This window comes from Benincasa hispida, chromosome 3 (genome assembly GCF_027475165.1).
Source record: "Benincasa hispida cultivar pf3 chromosome 3, pf3_genome.v1.1, whole genome shotgun sequence".
Lineage (NCBI taxonomy): Eukaryota > Viridiplantae > Streptophyta > Magnoliopsida > Cucurbitales > Cucurbitaceae > Benincasa > Benincasa hispida.
Window position 1 is genome coordinate 16,532,754 of NC_143480.1, and position 22,902 is coordinate 16,555,655.

At 47.3% G+C, this 22,902-nt stretch overlaps 1 protein-coding gene across 1 annotated transcript in view; it reads left to right on the forward strand.

Moving 5' to 3' along the window:
• LOC120073219 (putative F-box protein At1g65770) overlaps nucleotides 1–19,765 on the forward strand; it is a 33,359-nt gene extending 13,594 nt beyond the window's left edge. The window contains exon 2 of the mRNA XM_090312176.1: nucleotides 19,591–19,765. The gene's annotated coding sequence lies outside the window, so the exon portion shown is untranslated. The remainder of the gene's footprint in view (nucleotides 1–19,590) is intronic.
• The last annotated feature ends 3,137 nt before the right edge of the window (nucleotides 19,766–22,902 follow it).

A 22,902-nucleotide genomic window follows, 5' to 3' on the forward strand; every position in this document is an offset into this window, starting at 1 on the left:
TTCGAACAATTTGGATCCTAAGAATATATTGCGTATTTCCTAAATCTTTCATTTGGAATTGTGTATCTAGCCATTGTTTGACGTCGGTAAGATATCCTAAGAATGCTATAGTAGAATTGACGATCTTCTTGTAAACACAAGACTCGTCAACATTTTGTTCAAAGCCATAAGATTTGATCACAATATCAAACCTTATATTCCAGGATCTAGAAGCTTGTTTCAACCCATAAATGGATTTTTGAAGCTTACAAACCTTTTGTTCTTGACCCTGTGCAATAAACCCCTCTGGTTGAGCCATATAGATACTCTCTTCAAGATTGCCGTTTAAAAAGGTTGTCTTGACATCCATCTACCAAATTTCGTAGTCATAAAAGGTGGCAATGGATAAGAGTATTCTAATCGACTTAAGCATGACAGCGGGAGAGAAAGTTTCTTCATAGTCCACTCCCTCTCTCTAGGTATAACCCTTTGCCACAAGTCGAGCCTTAAAAGTCTGTACTTTACCTGCTTGGTCTCGTTTTCTCTTGTAGATCCACTTAGAACCAATTGGTTTTACATCATTTGGTTGATCTATAAGTTTCCAGACAGAATTGAAGTACATAGACTCCATTTCGAGGTTCATGGCTTTGAGCCACTGATCATGGTCCACATCTTTCATCACCTGTTTATAGGTCGATGGATCCTCTATGCCGTCATCAGGTATGACGACTTGTGTTTCTGTTAAATCCAAGTAACGGTCAGGCTGATGAACAACCCTCCCACTACGTCGAGGCATTCTCAACTCTTGAGAATGATGTGACTGACCAGATGTACTAGTTTTATCTACTACTTTAGTAGATGAACTAGCTCTATCTGTAACGTCTTTTGAAATTTCTTTCAACACTATTTTACTACTTGGTTGATGATTTCTAATGTGTTCTTCCTCTAGGAATGTGGCATTTGTTGATACCAATACCTTGTTTTCTTGAGGATGATAAAACAGTCCCCCTTGTTTCCTTTGGATAACCTACAAATAAGCATAACTTTGAACGATGTTCTAATTTCTTGAGATTTATTACCAACACATGTGTTGGACAATCCCAAATTCTAAAGTGACGTAAACTACTTTTACGCCCTTTCCATAGCTTATAAGGTATTTCTGAAACACTTTTAGAGGGAACATTGTTCAAAATATGGACAGTAGATTCAAGTGCATATCCCCAAAAGGAATCAATTGAGCATAGCTCATCATAGAGCAAACGATATCTAATAAGGTTTGATTTCTTCTTTCTGATACACCATTCTGCTGAGGCGTACTAGGTGCAGAAAGTTCTGACTAGATCCCGTTTTCTATCAAATAGTCTTGGAATCGTATATCCATATACTTTCCACCTCGATCTGATCGAAGTGTCTTTATTTTTTTTACCTAATTCATTCTCAACTTCAGCCTTACATTTTTTAAACTTTTCAAGAGAATCAGACTTGAGATGAAGCAGGTAAACATGACCATACCTTGAACAATCATCAATAAAACGGATGAAATATTCATGCCCACCTCAAGCTTTGATATTCATTGGTCCACAAAGGTCCGAATGTACGAGCTCTAAGGGTACTTTGGCTCTGAGACATTTTCCAGTAAAAGATCTCTTAGCCATCTTTCCTTCAAGACAGGATTCACATGGAGGTAAAGAGTTATCTTCTAACTGACTTAAAAGTCCACTATTGACCAATCTCCCAATCCTATTGAGATTTATGTGACCAAGTCTTAGGTTCCATAGATAGGTGTTGGAAGAAACCTTTTGTTTTTTATTTTGAGTTTCTAATGTTCTAAACATTTCAGTATTTAAAACAAAATTTGCTCTAGTTAGTCTTAACTTATATAAATTGTCTTCAAATGTAGCAGAACAAATTTGAATACCTTTACAAAAAATGAACTCTTCATTTATATTAAAAGATATTGTATATGATTGTTCTATAATACAAGCGATAGATATCAAATTCCTCTTCATAAGAGGTGCATACAAAACATTTTTAAGTACTAGATATCTATCTTCAAAAAAAAAAAATTTCAGATCTCCCATTGCTTCAGTTGAGACAACCTCTCATGGTCCAAATCTGAGGGTTATCTCACATTCATCAAGCTTTTTCCAAGAACTAGTTTCCTAAAACCAGAAACAAATATGATTAGTGGCTCCTGAATCTAGTATCCAAGTTGAAGTATCATATTCCACTAACATGTTTCAACGACCAGTAAATCATATTTACCTTGTGCCATTTTCTCAGCTTTCTTCTCTGCAAGGTACTTCGGGCAATTTCTCTTCTAATGCCCGTTTTGGTTACAGTGGAAACATTTTTTTTTTTTTTTTTTTATTTATCTTGGGAGCCTACTCTTTCCCTTCTTTTTCATTTGAGCTTTAGAGGGTCCAACTTTATTTTTAGAGGACGATCCTCTTATAAATTGTTTCTTAGTGGTAGCAACATTTGCTTCCACGTCTTTCCCCTTACCTAAAGTAAGGTTTTGGAATCGCTGGAGCTCGTTAAGAAGGGTAGTGAGGATAAATTCTATCTTATTTAAAGACACATTTGTCTCAAAAGGTATAAAACTCTTCGGAAGAGATTGTAAGATAAAGCTAACCTGGTTAGCCTCATCAATGGGTCCGCCATTTACTTCAGTGATATTGAAGTACATCATCATGTCCAGGACATGTTCTCTAACAGAGGTCCCCTCCTTCATCCGCTTCGTGTAAATGTGCTTAATTGCTTCATGTCTAAGGGACCATGATGGTTTCCGAAACATTTCTCTTAACGAATCTATTATCGCTTTAGTTGTAGCTAAGGATTCATGTTACTTTGCCAAAACATTAGACATGCTGGCAAGAATGTAAATGTGGGCCTTTTCATTGGCTTTGACCCATCGATCGTATGCTTCCCGAACAGTTCTGTTAGCATTTGAGGCTGGGGCTTGAGGACATTCCTCAGTATTGTGTTTAGATTTGATTTCCATGCCGAATAATTATCTCCGTTTAGTTTCTCGGAAGCTAAGAGTTGAATTATCGAGCTATTCATGCTGAAAGGATAAACATATCCTTTTTAGTAAAAAAATATTAATCTTTTCAATCCATCAAGTTTAGCAAATAATAATAATAATAATAATAATAATAATGTACCCTTCATTATTATATTTTGCAACGATATTTCAAAAGTTTTGAGTAACCTCCACCGAAGGGCAGTCGATTATTCCTCTTTTGAACCAAGACAATCTTGACTAGATGCTAACCCCAGAATAACTCTTTATTCTTATAGCACTTTAGTTATCGCTACTTTGGTTGAGAATATACTAACATCTTAGTAATTCTTGTAAGGTGTAACCTTCCATTTTTGGATTTCAGAAACCAAAATCAACATGCTCTCGAAAGTGGAAAGTCAATATGAAAACTGATCTAAGAAAGCTTATCCAGATTTGGAGTTCGCGGTGTTCCAAATCCTATAATACAACCCTCTAAAGGGAAAGGTCGCTCCAGGGCAGACATGTAGGCGCATTATAAGATTCCCACGGTGCGAGCTAATGGAAGAGACCGTGGGATATGTTGTTACATACCCCTCATCCACTTACTATGAACTACTTCCCCTATTCACCTTGATATTGATCCATGCAAACAATCTCCAAAGGGAGTCCGCTCCTAAGCACGAGCCAAAGCCCTGCATGGACCTCACGATGTGAACTCTTAGGGACGCTAGAGCTAAAAGTATGCTACTTCTCTCTAGCTGAAGTGTTCTATAACGATTTAGGGTATAAAAAATACTTAGAGATATATTTCGGCTAAATTAAACATATCTTAAGTCTAGGTGATAGATCCATGTATAACTCTTATACTGGATTTTAACCTATGATGTCTAGGTGATAAACAAATTTTATTACCTCACATCTCTCACGCATACTCATTAAAACTAGGGTTACTTGACTTAGACGCTAGTAAGATCTCCAGGTAGAAGGTGTTCCGTAAACCGTCATCTTAAGAACCCCCAACCTTAGACAAGATCTCCCCGGGTAAGTAAATAACTCTTTGTTTAACAAATAATCGACCTATTCTAACTCTTTAGAAAAGTCGATATAAATTACACCAATTTAAACCTAGGTGAGCATGCAACTTTTACCTATGTTATAGATTTTAAAGTCTAGGTTATTTTATAATAATTATAAAATAAAATTATAACCATTATAACCCTAGAATCATACATCTATAACATACATTCATACTTGATGATCATGCTTTAATATAACACTTTATATTAAAAAGAACATAACATGCATACTATATACATTATAACATATATCAAATGCATGTACATGTTAACCTATGGTGAGATTTTAAATCTATATGGCATATTATATGTACAACAAGAGTCAAAGTTTAATTAAAACATACATAAACATGCATAATTAATTAAACACCCAAAAATAGATTGGTTTTGGCTCTTAAATTAAGCTACCAACTAAATTATTACAATAATAATATGGTGTAGTACAAAAAACCGCTCTCGATCTACCTTCAAACACATTTGAATCAACTCGAATAGGCCCAAAACTCCAAAAAACCAGGTTGAACCAGTCAAACTGGCTCAACCAGGTCAAACGGACCAGTCCAGACCGTCTGGACCGGCTGGTCAACGCTCGCTAGCACAGTCAACGGAAGCGTGGGGCGTGTCGACAAAAACACGGGCGCACGGGCGCGAGCAGGTGGGTGGCACCAAATGAGCTCCGTTCGCAAAACCGTCTCCGCACACGGCTTTTTCTCATCGTTCTTAACCCATGGGTCCGTTTTCGCGTTTTCGCCCGCCGGAAAGTTTGTGCAAAAAAATTGGGCCCCGAGGCAGCCCCGCCAGTCCTGATAACCATTTGGGGCACCAAATAAGCTCCGTTCACAAAATCGTCTGCGCCTACGGCTTATTCTCATCGTTCTTAACCCCGAGTTTCGTTTTCGTGTTTTCGCCCGTCAGAAACTTCGCGCAGAAAAATTAGGCCCCAGGGCAACCTCGCCGGGCCCGATAGCCATTTGGAGCACTAAATGAGCTCTGTTCGCAAAATCGTCTGTGCGCATGGCCTTTTCTCATCGTTCTTAACCCCTGGGTCCGTTTTCACATTTTCGCCTGCCGGAAAGTTTGCGCACAAAAATTGGGCCCCTTGGCAGCCCCGCCAAGCCCGATAGCCATTTAAGCCACCAAATGAGCTCCTTTTGCAAAACCGTCTGCGTGCACAAATTTTTCTCATTGTTCTTAACCCCCGAGTCCGTTTTCGCTTTTCGCCTGCTGAAAAGTTCACGCACAAAAATTGGGCCCCGGGACAGCCCCGCCGGGCCTGATAGCCATTTGGGGCAACAAATGAGCTCCGATCGCAAAACCATCTGCATGCATGAATTTTTCTAATCGTTCTTAACCCCTGGGTCTGTTTTCGCGTTTTCACCCGTAGGAAAGTTCGTGCACAAAAATTGGACCCCAGGGCAGCCCGATCGGGCTCGATAGCCATTTGGGACACCAAATGAGCTCTGTTCGCAAAATCGTTACGCGCACGACATTTTCTGATCGTTCTTAACCCCTGGGTCCGTTTTCGCGCTTTCGTTCGCCGGAAAGTTCACACACAAAAATTGGGCATCGGGCAGCCCCGCCGAGCCTGATAGCCATTTGGGGCACCAACTGAGCCCTGTTCTCAAAACGGTCTGTGCACACAGCTTTGTCTCATCGTTCTTAACCCTTGGGCCTGTTTTCACTTTTTCGCTTGCCGGAAAGTTCGCGCACAAAAATTGGGCCTTGCGGTAGCCCCACCGGGACCGACAACCATTTGGGGCACCAAATGAGCTCCGATCGCAAAACTGTCTGCGCGCAGGAATTTTTCTCATCGTTCTTAACCTCTCGGTCCATTTTCAAGTTTTCGAACGTCGAAGAGTTCATGCACAAAAATTTAACCCCGATGCAGCCTCGCCGGGCCCAATAGCCATTTGGGGCACCAGACGAGCTCCGTTCGTAAAACCGTCTGTACACACGACGCTTTTTCTCATTGTTCTTAACCCTAGGTTCCGTTTTCGCATTTTCTCCTGCCGGAAAGTTCAGCCCTAAAATTGGGCCTCGAGGTAGCCCCGCTAGGACCAATAGCCATTTGGCACACCAAATGAGCTCCGTTTGGTAAACTGTTTGCGCGCACGACTTTTCATCAACGTTCTTATACCCTGCGTCTGTTTTCGCGTTTTTTCTCGCTGCACAAAAATTGGGCCCCTAGGCAGCCCCGTCGGGCCCGATAGCCATTTGGGGCACCAAATGAGCTCCGTTTGAAAAACCGTATGCACTCACAGCTTTTTCTCATCGTTTTTAAAACATGGGTCCGTTTTTGCCTTTTCGCCCGCCTGAAAGTTTGCGCACAAATATTGGACCACGAGGTAATCCCGCGGGGCCCAATAGACATTTGGGGCAACAATTGAGCTTCGTTAGCAAAACCGTATGTGCGCACGACTTTTTCTCATCGTTCTTAATCCCTGGGTCTGTTTTTGCGTTTTCGCCGGCTGAAAGTTCGCGCAAAAATTGGGCCCTGGGCAGCCCCGCTGGGCCCGATAGCCATTTGGGGCACAAAATGAGCTTCGTTCGGTAAATCGTCTGTGCGCACGGCTTTTCCTCAACGTTCTTAAACCCCGGGTCCGATTTTTTCTCGTCGGAAAGTCCGCGCACAGAAATTGGGCCCTGGGGTAGCCCCGCCGGGCCCGATAGCCATTTGGGGCACCAAATGAGCTTCGTTCGCAAAATCGTCTACACACACGACTTTTTCACATCGTTCTTAACCCCTAGGTCCGTTGTCGCATTTTCACCCGCTGGAAAGTTCGCGCACAAAAATTGGGCCCCGGGGCACCCCCGTCGGGCCCAATAGCCTTTGGGGCACCAAATGAGCTTCATTCGCAAAACCATCAATGCACGACTTTTTCTCATCGTTCTTAACCCCCTGGTCCGTTTTCGCGTTTTCGCCCATCGGAAAGTTCGGGGACAAAAATTGGGCTCCGAGGCAACCCTGCCATGCCTGATAGCCATTTCCGGCACAAAAGGATCTCTGTTCGCAAAACCGTCTACGCGCACGGCTTTTTCTCACCGTTCTTAACCCCATGGACCGTTTTCGCGTTTTCGCCTGACGGAAAGTTTATGCATAAAAATTGGGCCCTGAGGCAGTCCCAGCGGGCCCGATAGCAATTTGGGACACCAAATGAGTTCCATTCGCAAAACCGTCTACATGGAGGAATTTTCCTCATCGTACTTAACCCCTGGGTCCGTATTCACGTTTTCGCCCTCCGAAAAATTCGTGCACAAAAATTGGGCCCCAAGGCAGCCCCGCTGGGCCCGATAGCCATTTGGGGCACCAAATGAGCTCCGTTCGCAAAATCGACTGCACGCACGGCTTTTCTCATTGTTCTTAATCCCTGGGTCCATTTTTGCGTTTTCGCACATCGAAAAGTTCACGCACAAAAATTGGGCCCCGGGGCAGCCCAACCGGGCCCGATTGCCATTTGAGCACCAAATGGGCTCCGTTTGCAAAACCGTCTACGCGCACGACTCTTTCTCATTGTTCTAAATCCCTGGGTTGGTTTTCGGGTTTTTACCCGCCGGAAAGTTCATGCACAAAAATTGGGCCGCGGGGCATCCCCACTAGGCCCAATAGCAGTTTGGGCACCAAATGGGCTCCGTTCCCAAAACCATCTGTGCGCAGGGCTTTTTCTCATCGTTCTTAACCCCTGGGTCCGTTTTCGCGTTGTTGCCCACCGAAAAGTTCACACACAAAAATTGGGCTCCGAGGCAGCCCCACTGAGCTCGATAGCCATTTGGGGCACCAAATGAACTCCGATCGTAAAACCGTCTACGCGCACGAATTTTTCTAATCGATCTTAACCCCTGGGTCTGTTTTCGTGTTTTCGCCCGTCGGAAAGTTCATGAACAAAAATTGGACCCCGGGGCAGCCTCGCCGAGCCCGATAACCATTTGGGGCACCAAATGAGCTCTGTTCCCAAAACCGCCTGCGCGCACGATTTTTTCTAATCGTTCCTAATTCCTGGGTTCGTTTTTGAGTTTTTGTCCATCGAAAAGTTCGTGCACAAAAATGGGCCCCGTGGTAGCCCCATCGGGCCCGATAGCCATTCGGGGCACCGAATGAGATCCGTTCGCAAAACCGTCTCTCGCACGACTTTTTCACATCGTTCATAACCCCTGGGTCCGTTTTTGCGTTTTCGCCTACCGGAAAGTTTGCACACAAAAATTGGGCCCTGGGCAGCTCCGCTAGGCCCAATAGCCATTTGGGGCACCAAATGAACTCCGTTCGGCAAACCATCCGCGCGCACGGCTTTTGCTCAACGTTATTAACCCCTGGGTCCGTTTTCGCTTTTTACCTCGCTGGAAAGTTCGCGCACAAAAATTAGGCCCCGGGGCAGCCCCGCCGGACCTGATAGCTATTTGGGGCACCAAATGAGCACCATTCGCAGAACCGTCTACGCGCACGCCTTTTTCATATCTTTCTTAACCCCTGGGTCCATTTTCGCGTTTTCGCCTGCTGGAAAGTTCGCGCACAAAAATTGGGCCTCGGGGCAGTCCCGCCGGGCTTGATAACCATTTGGGACACCAAATGAGCTCCCTTCGCAAAACCGTTTGCGCGCACAACTTTTTCTCATCGTTCTTAACCTCTAGGTTCGTTTTCGCGTTTTCGCCCACCGGAAAGTTCGTGAACAAAAATTGGGCCCCTAGACAGCCCTGCCGGGCCCGATAGCCATTTCGGGCACCAAATGATCTCTGTTCACAAAACCGTCTGCGTGCACGGCTTTTTCTCATCGTTCTTAACCCCATGGTCCATTTTCGCATTTTCGCCCACGGGAAAGTTTAAGCACAAAAATTGGGCCCCGCCGGGCCTAATAGCCAGTTAGGGCACCAAATGAGCTCCGTTCGCAAAACTGTCTTCACGCACGACTTTTTCTCATCGTTCTTAACCCCCGGGTCCAAGAGAACGAAAATAGGTCGCGGATGGTGATTGTTGTCAGTTCGAGGATCTTACGCGGCGGAGCGAACTCCTATATCATCTTGCATTTCCTCTGGCAAACCCCCTCTTTCCATCGTACTGGAGCGATCTGAGAAGAACGATTAGGGTCATATTATATTCTTTCCACAATGCCCATAGATGAAGTGCTTCGGTTCAGATCAATTCTTCGCTGCAATCGCTTCGATCCACGCTTTCTATTAGACAAATAATCTTGGTCGACATAGAGACGTGACATAATCTTCTTTTTGTACCATGGGAAATTGGATCATTCATTGGCAATTTGGTTGGGCTATATCGTGATGAGAAATGGGCATACAATCAATGTGACTCATAGCAAGCAAGAGATGATAAGTTATTGATGTGATGACAAGGCATACCCAACAGGCTGTTGGATGAGGTTCACCATGATGGGGGTACTTTTTTTTTTTCCATTTCGGAAAGAAACAAATGCATAGGGGACCATCCTTTTGTTGCAGCATGCTCCTGAGATTTACGGATTCGCAGGGGGCCTTCCTTTAGCCTTTTCCTGATAGCTTAAGTTGATTATAGAACGTTAGCTTCTTTCTAGGCCTGGACTAATACGCGTTTTCGCTCGCCGAAAAGTTCGCGCACAAAAATTGGGCCCCGGGACAGCCCTGTTGGGCCCGATAGCAATTTAGGGCACCAAATGAGCTCCATTCACAAAACTGTCTACGCGCACAACTTTTGCTCATCGTTCTAAACCCCTGGGTCCACTTTTGCATTTTAGCCTGCCGGAAAGTTCGTGCACAAAAAATGATGCGCAGGGTATCCCCGCCAGGCTCGATAGCCATTTGGGGCTCTAAATGAGCTCCGTTCGCAAAACTGTCTACGCATACGGTTTTTTCTCATCATTCATAACCCCAGGGTCCCTTTTCGCGTTTTTGCCCGCTGGAAAGTTTGCGCAAAAAAATTGTGTCCCGGGGCAGCCCGTCGAGCCCGATAGCAGTTTAGGGCACCAAATGAGCTCCGTTTGCAAAACCGTCTGCGCGCATGGCTTTTGCTCATCATTCTTAACCCCTGAGTTCATTTTAACATTTTTGCCTGCCAGAAAGTTTGCGCACAAAAATTTGGCCCCTGAGCAGCCCTGCCGGCTCGATAGCCATTTGGGGAACCAAATGAGCTCCGATCGCAAAACCATCTGCGCGCACGAATTTTTCTAATCGTTCTTATCTCCTGGGTCCGTTTTCGTGTTTTCGCCCGTCAGAAAGTTCGCGCACAACAATTGGAACCTAGGGCAGCCCTGTAGGGCCCGATAGGCATTTTGGGGCACCAAATGAACTCCGTTCGCAAAACCGTCTACGCGCACGACTTTTTCTCTTCATTCTATACCCCTGGGTCCATTTTTGCGTTTTCGCCTACCGGAAAGTTGATGCACAAAAATTGGGCCCCGGAGCAGCCCTATTGGGCCTGATAGCAATTTAGGGCACCAAATGAGCTTCGTTCGCAAAACTGTCTGCGCGCACGACTTTTTATCATCGTTCTTAACCTCTGGGTTCGTTTTCGTGTTTTCGCCCGCAGGGAAATTCGCGCACAAAAATTGGGCCCCAGGGCAGCCCACCGGGCCCGATAGCCATTTGGGACACAAAATGAGCTCCGTTCACAAAATTGTCTGCGCACATGGCCTTTTCTAGTCCGTTCTTGAACCCGCTGTGTCTGTTTTGGTTTTCAGATTTTCGCCGTCGAAAAGTTCGCCACAAAAATTGGTGCCCCGTGGCAGGCCCTTAGTGGGTTTCTTTTTGCCCCCCCCAAAAAAAAAAAATTGGGACACCGAATGAGCTCCGTTCGCAAAACTGTCATCGTGCAAGGCTTCTTCTTGTCATTTTTAACCCCTAGGTCCGTTTTTACATTTTAGCCCTCCGGAAAGTTTGTGCACAAAAAATAGGGCATGGGGCATCCCCGTCGGGCTCGATAGCCATTTGAGGCACCAAATGAGCTCCGTTCGCAAAACCGTCCGCGCGCACGTCTTTTGCTCATTATTCTTAACCCCTAGGTTCGTTTTCACATTTTCGCCTATCGGAAAGTTCAAGCACAAAAATTGGCCCCCGAGCAGCCCCGCCGGGCTCAATAGCCATTTGGGGAACAAAATGAGCTCCGTTCGCAAAACCGTCTGTGCGCAAGGATTTTTCTCATCATTCTTAACACGTGTGTTCATTTTCGCGTTGTCGCCCACCAAAAATTTCGCGCACAAAAATTGGGCCTAGAGGTAGCTCCGCGGGGCCTGATAGCCATTTGGGGCACCAAATGAGCTTCGTTCGCAAAATCATCTACGCGCACGACTTTTTCTCATCGTTCTTAACCCATGGGTTCGTTTTCGCGTTTTCGCCCGCTAGAATGTTCGCACACAAAAATTGCGCCCAGAGGAAGCCCCGCGGGGCCCGATAGCCATTTGGGGAACCAAATGAGCTCCGTTCGCAAAACCGTCTGCGCGCACGACTTTTTCTCATCATTTTTAACTACTGGGTCTGTTTTCGCATTTTTCGCATTTTCGCGTTTTCGCCCGCCAGAAAGTTCGCCACAAAAATTGGGCCCTGGGGAAGCCTCACTGGGCCATGTTGCCATTTGGGGTACCAAATGAGCTTCGTTCAAAAAACCGTCTGCGCGCACGACTTTTGCTCATCGTTTTAAACCTTGAGACCGTTTTCACGTTTTCACCCGCCGAAAAATTCGCACACAAAAATTGGGCCCCGGGATAGCCCGCCGGGCACGATAGCCATTTGGGACACCAAATAAGCTCCGTTTGCAAAATTGTCTGCACGCACGGCTTTTTCTCGTCATTCTTAACCCCGAGGTCCGTTTCTGCATTTTCACCCGCCACAAAAATTGGACCCTACGGCATCCCCGTCGAGCCCGGTTGCCATTTGGGGCCCCAAATCAACTCCGTTTGCAAAAGCGTCTATGTGCACGACTTTTGCTCATCTTTCTAAACCTTGGGTCCATTTCGCGTTTTCACCCGCCAGAAAGTTCGCGCACAATTATTAGACCCCGAGGCAGCCCCGTTGGGCACGATAGCTATTTGGGGTACCAAATTAGCTCCGTTCGGAAAACCGTCTGTGCGCACGGCTTTTTCTCATCGATCATAACCCCTGGGTCTGTTTTTGCATTTTCGCCCGTAGGAAAGTTCACACACAAAAATTGGGCCCTATTGCAGCACCGCCGAGGCCGATAGCAATTTTGGGCACCAATTGAGCTCCGTTCACTAAATCGTATATGCGCACGACTTTTTCTCATCGTTCTTAACCCCTGTGTCCGTTTTCGCATTTTCGTCCATTGGAAACTTGGGCAGCCCCACCGAGCCCAACCATTTGGGGTACCAAATGAGCTCCATTTGCAAAACCATCTGCGCGCACGGCTTTTTCTCATCGTTCTTGACCCCTAGGTCCGTTTTCGCGTTTTCGTCCGTTGGAAAGTTGGACAGCCCCACCGAACCCGACCATTTGGGGTACCAAATGAGCTCCGTTCGTAAAACCGTCTGTGCGCACGGATTTTTCTCTTCGTTCTTCACCCCTGGGTCCGTTTTCGCGTTTTCGCTCGCCGAAAAGTTCGCGCACAAAAATTGGGCCGCGAGGCAGCCCCGCCGAGCATGATAGCAATTTGGGGCACCAAATGAGCTCCGTTCGTAAAACCGTCTACTTGCACGGCTTTTGCTCAATATTCTTAACCCATTGGTCCGTCTTTGCATTTTCCCCTACTGTAAAGTTCGCGCACAAAAATTGTGCTCCGGGGCAGCCCCGCCGGGCCCGATAGACATTTGGGGAACAAAATGTGCTCCGTACGCTAAACTATCTATGCACACGACTTTTTCTCATCATTCTTAACCCCTAGGTCCATTTTCCCGTTTTCACTCGCTGGAATGTACGCGCACAAAAATTGGGCCCCTGTGTAGCCTCGTCAGGCCCGATAGCCATTTGGGGCACCAAATGAACTCCATTCGCAATACTGTCTACGCGCACGACTTTTTCTCATCGTTCTTAACCCCTGGGTTTGTTTTCACGTTTTCACCCGCCTTAAAATTCGCCACAAAAATTGGGCCCCAGGGCAGCCTCGCCGAACCCGATTGCAATTTAGGGCACAAAATGAGCTCCGTTCGCAAAACCGTCTATGTGCACGACCTTTGCTCATCGTTCCAAATCCTAGGTCTGTTTTCACGTTTTCGCCCGCAAGAAAGTTCGTGCACAAAAATTGGGCCCTAGGGAAGCCCCGTCGGGCTCGATAGCCATTTACGGCACCAAATGAGTTCCGTTCCCAAAACCTACTGCGCGCATGACTTTTTCTCATTGTTCTTAACCCCTGGGTCCGTTTTCGCATTTTCGCCCGCCGGAAAGTTCGCGCGAGAAAATTGGATCCCAGGGTAGCCTTGCCGGGCCCGATAGCCATTTGGGGCACCAAGTGAGCTTCTTTCGCAAAACCGTCTATTCGCACGGCTTTTTCTCATTGTTCTTAACCATTGGGCCCGTTTTCGCGTTTTCGCCCACCGGAAAGTTCACGCACAAAAATTGGGCCCCGGGGCAGCCCCGCTGAGCCCGATAGATATTTGGGGAACCAAATGAGCTCCGTTCGCAAAATCATATGCAAGCATGACTTTTTGTCATCGTTCTAAACTCCTGCATCTGTTTTCACGTTTTCACTCGTCGCAAAATTCGCGCACAAAAATTGGGCCCCTCGCAGCTCCGCCGGGCCCGATAACCATTTGGGGCACCAAATGAGCTCCATTTGCAAAACCGTCTGTGCGAACGGCTTTTTCTCATCGTTCGTAACCCTTGGGTCCGTTTTTGCTTTTTCGCCCGCCGGAAAGTTCCAGCACAAAAATTAGGCCCCGAGGTAGCCCCACTGGGCCCGATAGCCATTTGAGGCACCAAATGAGCTCCGTTCGCAAAACCTTTGAGCGCACGACTTTTTCTCATCGTTCTTAACCCCTTGGTCCGTTTTCGCGTTTTCTCCCGCTGGAAAATTCGCACACAAAAATTGGGCCCCGTAGCAGCCTACCAGGCCCGATAGCCATTTGGAACACCAAATGAGCTCCGTTCGCAAAATCGTCTGCGCGCATGGATTTTTCTCATCGTTCTTAACCACTAGGTCCGTTTTTGCGTTTTAGCCCACCAAAAAGTTCGCCACAAAATTGGGCCCCTCGGTAGCCTCGCCGGGTCCGGTTGCCATTTGGGGCCCCAAATGAGCTCCGTTCGCAAAAGTGTCTGCGCGCACGAATTTTTCTCATCGTTCTAAACCCTGGGTCCATTTTTGTATTTTCGCCTGTTGGAAAGTTTGTGCACAAATATTAGGCCCCGGGGCAGCCCCGCCGGGCCCAATAGCCATTTGGGATACCAAATGAGCTCCGTTTGGAAAACCGTCTCGCCCACGGCTTTTTCTCATCGTTCATAACCCCTGGGTCTGTTTTCGCGTTCTCGCCCATCGGAAAGTTCGTGCACAAAAATTTGGTCACGTGGTATCCCCGCCGGGCCCGATAGCAATTTGGTGCACCAAATGAACTCCGTTCGCAAAACCGTATACGCGCACGACTTTTTCTCATCGTTCTTAAACCATGTGTCCGTTTTCGCATTTTCGTCCGTTGGAAAGTTGGACACCCCCACCGAGCCCGACCATTTGGGATATCAAATGAGCTTCGTTCGCAAAACTGTCTCTACGCACGGCTCATCGTTCTACACCCGTGGGTCCGTTTCCGCGTTTTCGCCCGTCGAGTTCGACGCACAAAAATTGGGATCCGAGGCAGCCCTGTCGGGCCCGATAACCATTTGGGGCACCAAAGGAGCTCCGTTCGCAAAACAGTCTTTGTGCACAGCTTTTGCTCAACGTTCTTAATCCCTTGGTCTGTCTTCGTGTTTTCCCCCGCCAGAAAGTTCGAGCACAAAAATTGGGCTCCGGGGCAGCCATGTCAGGCTCGATAGAAATTTGGGGTACCAAATGAGCTCCGTTCGCAAAATCGTCTGTGCACACAACTTTTTCTCATCGTTCTTAACCTCTCGGTCCATTTTTCCGTTTTCGCTCGCCGAAAAGTTCGGGCACAAAAATTGGGCCCCTGTGCAGCCCCGTCAGGCCCGATAGCCATTTGAGGCACCAAACGAACTCCGTTCACAAAATCGTCTACGCGCACGACTTTTTCCCATCATTCTTAACCCCTGGGTTTGTTTTCGCGTTTTCGCCTACCGAAAAGTTCGCGCACAAAAATTGGGCTCTGGGCAGCCCTGCCAGTCCCAATAGTCATTTGGGACACCAAGTGAGCTCCGTTAGAAAAACCGTCTGTGCGCATGACTTTTTCTAATCGTTTTAACCCCTGGGTCCTTTTTCGCGTTTTCGCCCGCCTTAAAATTCGCCAAAAAAATTGGGCCTCGGGGCAGCCCCGCCGGACCCAGTTGCAATTCTGGGTACAAAATGAGCTCCGTTCACAAAACTATCTGTGTGCACGACTTTTGCTCATCGTTCTAAACCCTGGGTCTATTTTCACATTTTCGCCCGCAGGAAAGTTCACGCACAAAAATTGGATCCCGGGGCAGCCCAGTCGGGCCCATAGCCATTTGGGGCACCAAATGACCTCCGTTCCCAAGACCGTTTGCACGCACAAATTTTTTCTCATCATTCTTAACCCCTGGGTCCATTTTCGCGTTTTCGCCCGCTAGAAAATTTGCGCACAAAAATTAGGCCTTAAGGCAGCCCACCGGGCCCGATAACCATTTGGGGCACCAAATGAGCTCCGTTCGCAAAATCGTCTACACGCACGGCTTTTTCTCATCGTTCTTAACCCTTGGGTCTGTTTCCGTGCTTTCACCCGTTGGAAAGTTTGCGCACAAAAATTGGGCCCCAGAGTACCCTGGTAGGGCCCGGTTGCCATTTGGGGAACCAAATGAGCTACGTTCACAAAACCGTCTGCGCGCACGACTTTTGATCATCGTTCTAAACCCTAGGTTGTTTTCGCGTTTTCGCCCGCCGGAAAGTTCGCGCACAAAAATTGGGCCCCGGGGCAGCCCCATCGGGCCCAAAAAACATTTGGGGAACCAAATGAGCTCCGTTCGCAAAACCGTCTACAAGCACGGCTTTTTGTCATTGTTCTTAAGCCCTGCGTCCGCTTTCATGTTTTCGCTCGTCCGAAAGTTCGCGCACAAAAATTGGGCCCCTGAAAGCCCCGCCGGACCCGATAGCCATTTGGGGTGCCAAATGAGCTCCGTTCGCAAAATCGTTTGCGCGCACGGATTTTTCTCATCGTTCGTAACCCCTGGGTCCGTTTTTGCTTTTTCGCCCCACGAAAAGTTCGCACACAAGAATTGGGATCCGAGGTAGTCCCGCTGGGCCCGATAGCCATTTGGGGCACCAAATGAGCTCCGTTCTCAAAATCGTCTATGTGTAGGACTTGTTCTCATCATTCTAAACCCCTGGGTTCGTTTTCGTGTTTTCGCCTGCTAGAAAGTTCGCGCAAAAAAATTGGGCCTCAAGTCAGCCCCACCGGGCCCGATAGCCATTTAGGGCACCAAATGAGCTCCGTTCGGAAAACAGTCTGCCCATACGACTTTTTCTCATCATTCTTAACCCTTGGGTTCTTTTTCGCGTTTTCTCCTGCCGGAAAGTTCGCCCCTTAGCCATTTAGGGCCCAGATAGCCATTTGGAGCACCAAATGAGCGTCATTCGCAAAACCGTCTACAAGCACGGCTTTTTCTCATCATTCATAACCCCTTGGTCCGTTTTTGCGTTTTCGCCCTCCGGGAAATTCGCGCACAAAAATTGGGCTCCGCGGCAGCCCCGCCGGGTCTAATAGCCATTTGGGGCACCAAATGAGCTCCATTCGTAAAACCTCTACGCACACGACTTTTTCTAATCGTTCTTAACCCCTAGGTCCGTTTTTGTGTTTTCGCCCGTCGGAAAGTTCGCGCACAAAAATTGGGCCCAGTGTAGCCCCACCAAATCAGCTCCGTTCACAAAACCGTCTGCGTGCACGACTCTTTCTCATCGTTCTTAACCCCTGGGTCCGTTTTCGCGTTTTCAGCCGCCGGAAAGTTCGCGCCCAAAAATTGGGTCCCGAGGCAGCCCTACCGGGCCCGATAGATATTTGGGGCACCAAATGATTTCTGTTCGCAAAAATCGTCTGCGCGCACTGTGAAACCCGAATTTCCATTTTTCCTACTTAAGTAGGTGGTTAAGGAAATTAACTAAGTAAAAGTTAAATCCTATGTTGAAGTGAAGGAAATTTCTAGGTGTTGAATAGAGTTTCCTTCAGTGTTGGACTAGGCATTGCCATGCGTTGGCCGTAAGATCTTGGAGAAAAACTTGGAAAATTGGCTAAATATAAACCTATATGTTGGATACGTTGGATGCCTTGGAAGATGGATACGTTGGATGATGGATGCGTTGGATGCGTTGGAAGTGTTGGATGATGGATGCGTTGGATACATTGGATGCATTGGTGAAGGAAGGAAAATGGAAGTGATGCGTTGGAAGGTTCGATGGCACGACGGTAGGCAAGGAAACGGGCAAGGCATGCGGCATGCGTTAAGCGCTCATACACAGCGCACAACCAATGCATCGAGTAGGCCAAGCGCTGCCAAATGCCCAGCCATGCATCGAGCAGCCTCGGCTAAATTGCCCAGCCGTGCGTTAATGGAAGCGCCCATGCGTCGAGCGCTACCGAGCCTACCGAGCGGCCTTGCCTATGCGTCGATGCCATGCGCCGAGTGCCCCTGCCCATGCGTTGAGCAGCCAGCCTATGCAGTAAGCGCCCTGTCGAACGGCCATGCTTATGTATCGCAGCGCCCTGCCGAGCATCAATGCATCAAGCATGCCCATGTGGCCGAGTACGCCCATGCGGCCAAGCAAGTCTGCTAGCGATGGCCAGCCTATGCAGCATGCCCATGCATCGAGTGGCCAGCGCCTATGCAGCACACCCATGCGTCGGTCACTAGCGCCTATGCCAAGCACCATGCGCCATGCCGAGAAAGCCTTGCAATGATACCGAGTGAGCTATGCATCGAGGATGAGTGGCCATCCTATGCGTTGGTGATTGCTAAGTTGGATTGCTAGGTGTTGAGTAGTGGACTATGCATTGAACATCCAAGAGTTGGACGCATTTAAAGGATGAGATCACCTAGAAAATGTCACCAAACCATGTGTCTTCTTTGGAGGAAGCCTTAAGCCTTAAGAATTTGAGGTGGTTGCATCAAATTGGAAGCTCATGCGTTAGCTACATAGGAGAAGGACACTTAGATTGCGCTTACGAAAGATTACGTTGATGGTGTAAGGAAGAGACACTTGGTCATGTGGTCAAGTAGGAGGTGTCAGCCATCGAGCAATCTTGGACGCCTATAAATAGAGCCAAGGACTTTAGATGAAAACTCAAATTCTCTTCAAAGGACATAAAGATGAGTATGTGAGGACTAAGTGGGAGAAGACCATGCGTTGGTCAAGAAGTTCCAAGAGGGGAGATGTTGTCGGGCAGAAAAGACAAGAAGTAGCATCAACTTGGAACGAGGAGTTCTCCCAGAGTACTCGTGCTTTTGATGTGATTCCAAAGCCATCTGAAAGTTAAAAGAGTCTAGGTTTCATGATGGGGCTTCTGGAGAAGAATCTCCAAGGAATCAGGCTGGAAGCTGAGAAAAAGATAGAAGGGTCAGGATTTCGGGTAAGCTGGACCAGTATTGATGTTTTGAAGATTACGGCTAAACCACGAGGATTTCTAAGCTAAGATTTTATGGTAAGCTTCCTAAGACATTTTAGAACATGTTTGAAGAAGGAAGTATCTTAAAATAAGTTCTGGAACTATGAGTAATCTAAGCTGATAATTGAATATGGAATTTAGGATTCAAAAGGGAATCAAGGAAACCTAAGGAACTTCGGAAAGGAAAGTTCCTAACCAACCAAGGTGAGTGATTATTGTGTGTTGTATTGTTGATGTAATTTCTATAAATAGGTAAATATATATGGGGGATAATGTTAAATTGGCATGATCAAGGATATATGTTTATTTGATTACTATGCTTATTGAGATATTGCTTATATGTTTGTTTTGAAAACTGAAATTGTACCGGGATACATAGTTAGCATGCTTGAAAAGGGTACTTGGCGGAAAAATATAGTTGGCTTCGATCGGCCGAAAATGATAGTCGGTGATGATCGGCGGGAAATATAGTCAAGTTACCTATGCATAGCTAGTGGGAAAATAGTCAATGTGCACATTGGAGGGATAATAGGGTACAGGGAAAGTTTTCATAGGAATTATTGTTGTTTTAGTGTACGTGTGTAAGTACTGGGAAAAATGTAGGATCATGCCACGGATAACCAATGGTAAAGATGGGGATGTTTTTATTATGTGATAACCAGTGGTCAAGCTGTGGATTAATTGTTTTAACAAGCGGTCGAGCTGAGGATTGTCCAGCGGCATGGCTGGAAAATAATATTGAACTTGTGGTAATGTTCTTGTTGACTATGCATTACTTTCCCAAAAGTATATTTCTGTTGACAAAGTTATTTGTTTATCTAAAAACACCACTCACTGGGCTTTATAGCTCATATTTTCCATGTTTTATGTTTACCCCTGCCCTCAGGTAGCGAAAGGTGAAGAGTTCCAGGGTGTTGCTAAGGTCATAGTCTGCCACGTGCCACAGTTACACTTCTGGAGGGTTTTACAGTTGTTCTTGTAAACTTTATAGTTAAGTTTTAGAGTTGTATAAACGTTACATTGTTGTAAAATAGAATGGGCCTACTTAATCAGTTGATTGTTCAATTTGTACATTGGTATCAGAGTTATTTCCACAAGAGTTATTAGGCAATAAGTGTGTACCAAAGGATTGATAACTACTGCGGTCACGCACTTTCCCAGGCTCGGAGGGTAGTCTGGGGCACCAAATGAGCTCCTTTCGTAAAACCGTCTATGCACACGGCTTTTACTCATCGCTCTTAACCCCTGGGCCCGTTTTCGTGTTTTCACCCGCCGAAAAGTTCGCACACAAAAATTGGGTCCCGGGTAGCCCTGTCAGGCCCCATAGCCATTTGGAGCACCAAATGAGCTTCATTCGCTAAACTGTCTGCGTGCACGATTTTTTCTCATCGTTCTTAACCCCTAGGTCCGTTTTCGCGTTTTCGCCCGCCGGAAAGTTCACGAACAAAAATTGGGCCCCGGGGAAGCCCCGCTGGGCCCGATAGCCATTTGGGGCACCAAATAGCTTCGTTCACAAAACCGTCTACGCGAACAGTTTTTTGTCATCGTTCTTAACACCAGGGTCTGTCTTCTCATTTTCTCCTGCCAAAAAGATCGCACACAAAATTTGGGCCCAAGTGCAGCCCCGGCGGGCCCGATAGACATTTGAGGCCTCAAATGAGCTCCGTTCGCAAAACCGTCTACGCAGACGACTTTTTCTCATCATTCTTATCCCCTGGGTTCGTTTTCGTATTTTCGCCGTCTGAAAGTTCGGGCACAAAAATTGGGCCCTAGGGTAGCCCCATCGCGCCCGATAGCCATTTGAGGATCCAAATGAGCTCCATTCGCAAAACCGTCTGTGCGCATGGCTTTTTCTCATCGTTCTTAACCCCTGTATTCGTTTTTGCATTTTCGCCCGCCGGAAAGTTCGCGCCCGAAAATTTGGCCTCGGGGTAGTCCCGCCTGGCCCTATAGCCATTTGGGGCAACAAATGATCTCCGTTTGCAAAACCGTCTACGTGCACGACTTTTTCTCATTGTTCTTAACCCCTTGGTCTGTTTTTACGTTCTCGCCCGTCGGAAAGTTTAAGGAAAAAATTGAGACCCGGGCAGCCACACCGGACTCGATAGCCAATTGGCGCACCAAATGAGCTCCATTCGCAAAACCGTTACACGCATGGCTTATTCTCATCGTTCTTAACCCCTGGGTTCGTTTTCGAGTTTTCGCCTGCTGGAAAGTTCGTGTACAAAAATTGGGTCCCGGGGCAGCAACGGCGGGCCCGATAGCCATTTGGGGCACCAAATTAGCTCCGTTCGCAAAACTGTCTGTGTGCACGACTTTTTCTCATTCTTCTTAACCCCTGGGTCCGTTTTTGCGTTTTTGCCTGCCGGAAAGTTCGCGCACAAAATTTGGGCCCTGGGTAGCACCACCGGGCCCGATAGCCATTTGGGGCACCAAATGACCTCCAACCGCAAAACCGTTTGTGTGCACGACTTTTCCTCATTGTTCTTAATCTCTGGGTCCATTTTTGCGTTTTCGCTCGTCGGAAAGTTCGGGTAAAAAAATTGGGCCCCGAGCAGCCTCGTCGGGCCCGATAGCCATTTGGGGCAGCAAATGAGCTCCGTTCGTAAAACCGTCTGCGCACACGACTTTTTCTCATCGTTCTTAACCCCTGGGTCTGTTTTCGTGTTTTCACCCACCAGAAAGTTCACGCACAAAAATTGGGCCCCAGGGCAGACCTGCCGGACCCGATAACCATTTGAGATACCAAATGAGCTCCATTCGCAAAAATTTCTGCACGCACGGCTTTTTCTCATAATTCTTAACCCCTGGGTCCGTTTTCGTGTTTTCGCCCGTCGGAAAGTTCGCGCATAAATATGGGCCACGGGGTAGCCCCGCCGGGCACAATAGGCATTTAAGGCACCAAATGACCTTCGTCCGCAAAACCGTTTGCGCGTACGATTTTTTCTCATTGTTCTTAATCTCTGGGTCTATTTTCCCTGGGTAGCCCCACCGGGCCCAATCGCCATTTGGTGTAGTAAATGAGCTCCGTTCGTAAAATCGTCTGCGCGCATGGCTTTTTCTCATCGTTCTTAACCCCAGGGTTTGTTTTCGTGTTTTCGTCCATCGAAGAGTTCTCGCACAAAAATTGGGCCCCGGGGCAGCCCTGCCGGGCCCGATGCCATTTGGGGCACTAAATGAGCTCCGTTCACAAAACTGTCTGTGCGCATGGCTTTTTCTCATCATTCTTAACCCGTAGGTCCATTTTCACGTTTTCGCCCGCCGGAAAGTTCGCGCAAAAAAATTAGACCCCAGGCCAGCCCCACCGGGCCCTATAGCCATTTGGGGCACCAAACGAGCTACTTCGCGAAACCGTCTGCGCGTACGGCTTTTTCTTATCGTTGTTAAACCCTGGGTCCGTTTTCGCATTTCGTTCGCCGGAAAGTTCGCGCACAAAAATTAGGCCCAGGGGCAGCCCCATCGGGCCCGATAGCCATTTGGGGCACGAAAAGAGTTTCGTTCACAAAACCATCTTCGCGCAGGGCTTTTTCTCATCGTTCTTGACCCCTGGGTCTGTTTTCGAGTTTTCGCCAGCCGGAAAGTTTGCGCACAAAATTTGTGCCCCGCCGGGCCCGATAGCCATTTAGGGCACCAAATGAGCTCCGTTCGCAAAACCGTCTGCGCGCACGACTTTTTCTCATCGTTTTTAACCTTGGGTCCGTTTTCGCTTTTCAATCGCCGGAAAGTTTGCACACAAAAATTGGGCAACGGGGCAGCCCCGTTGGGCCTCATAGCCATTTGGGGCACCAAATGAGCTTTGTTCGAAAAACCGTCTGTACGCACGGCTTTTTCTCATCGTTCTTAAGCCCTGGGTTCGTTTTCGCGTTTTCGCACGATGGAAAGTTTGCGCCCAAAAATTGGGACCTGGGGCAGCCCCTCGGGGCCTGATAGCCATTTGGGGCACCAAACGAGCTCCGTTTGCAAAACTGTCTCCGCGCATGGCTTTTTCTCATCGTTCTTAACCCCTGGGTTCGTTTTCGCGTTTTAGCTTGTCGAAAAGTTCGCGCCCAAAAATTGTGCCCCAGGCTAGCCTCGCCAGGCCCAATAGCTATTTGGGGCACCAAATGAGCTCTGTTCGCAAACTCGTCTGCGTGGACGACTTTCTCTCATCGTTCTTAACCCCTGTATTCGTTTTTGCATTTTTGCCTGCCGAAAAGTT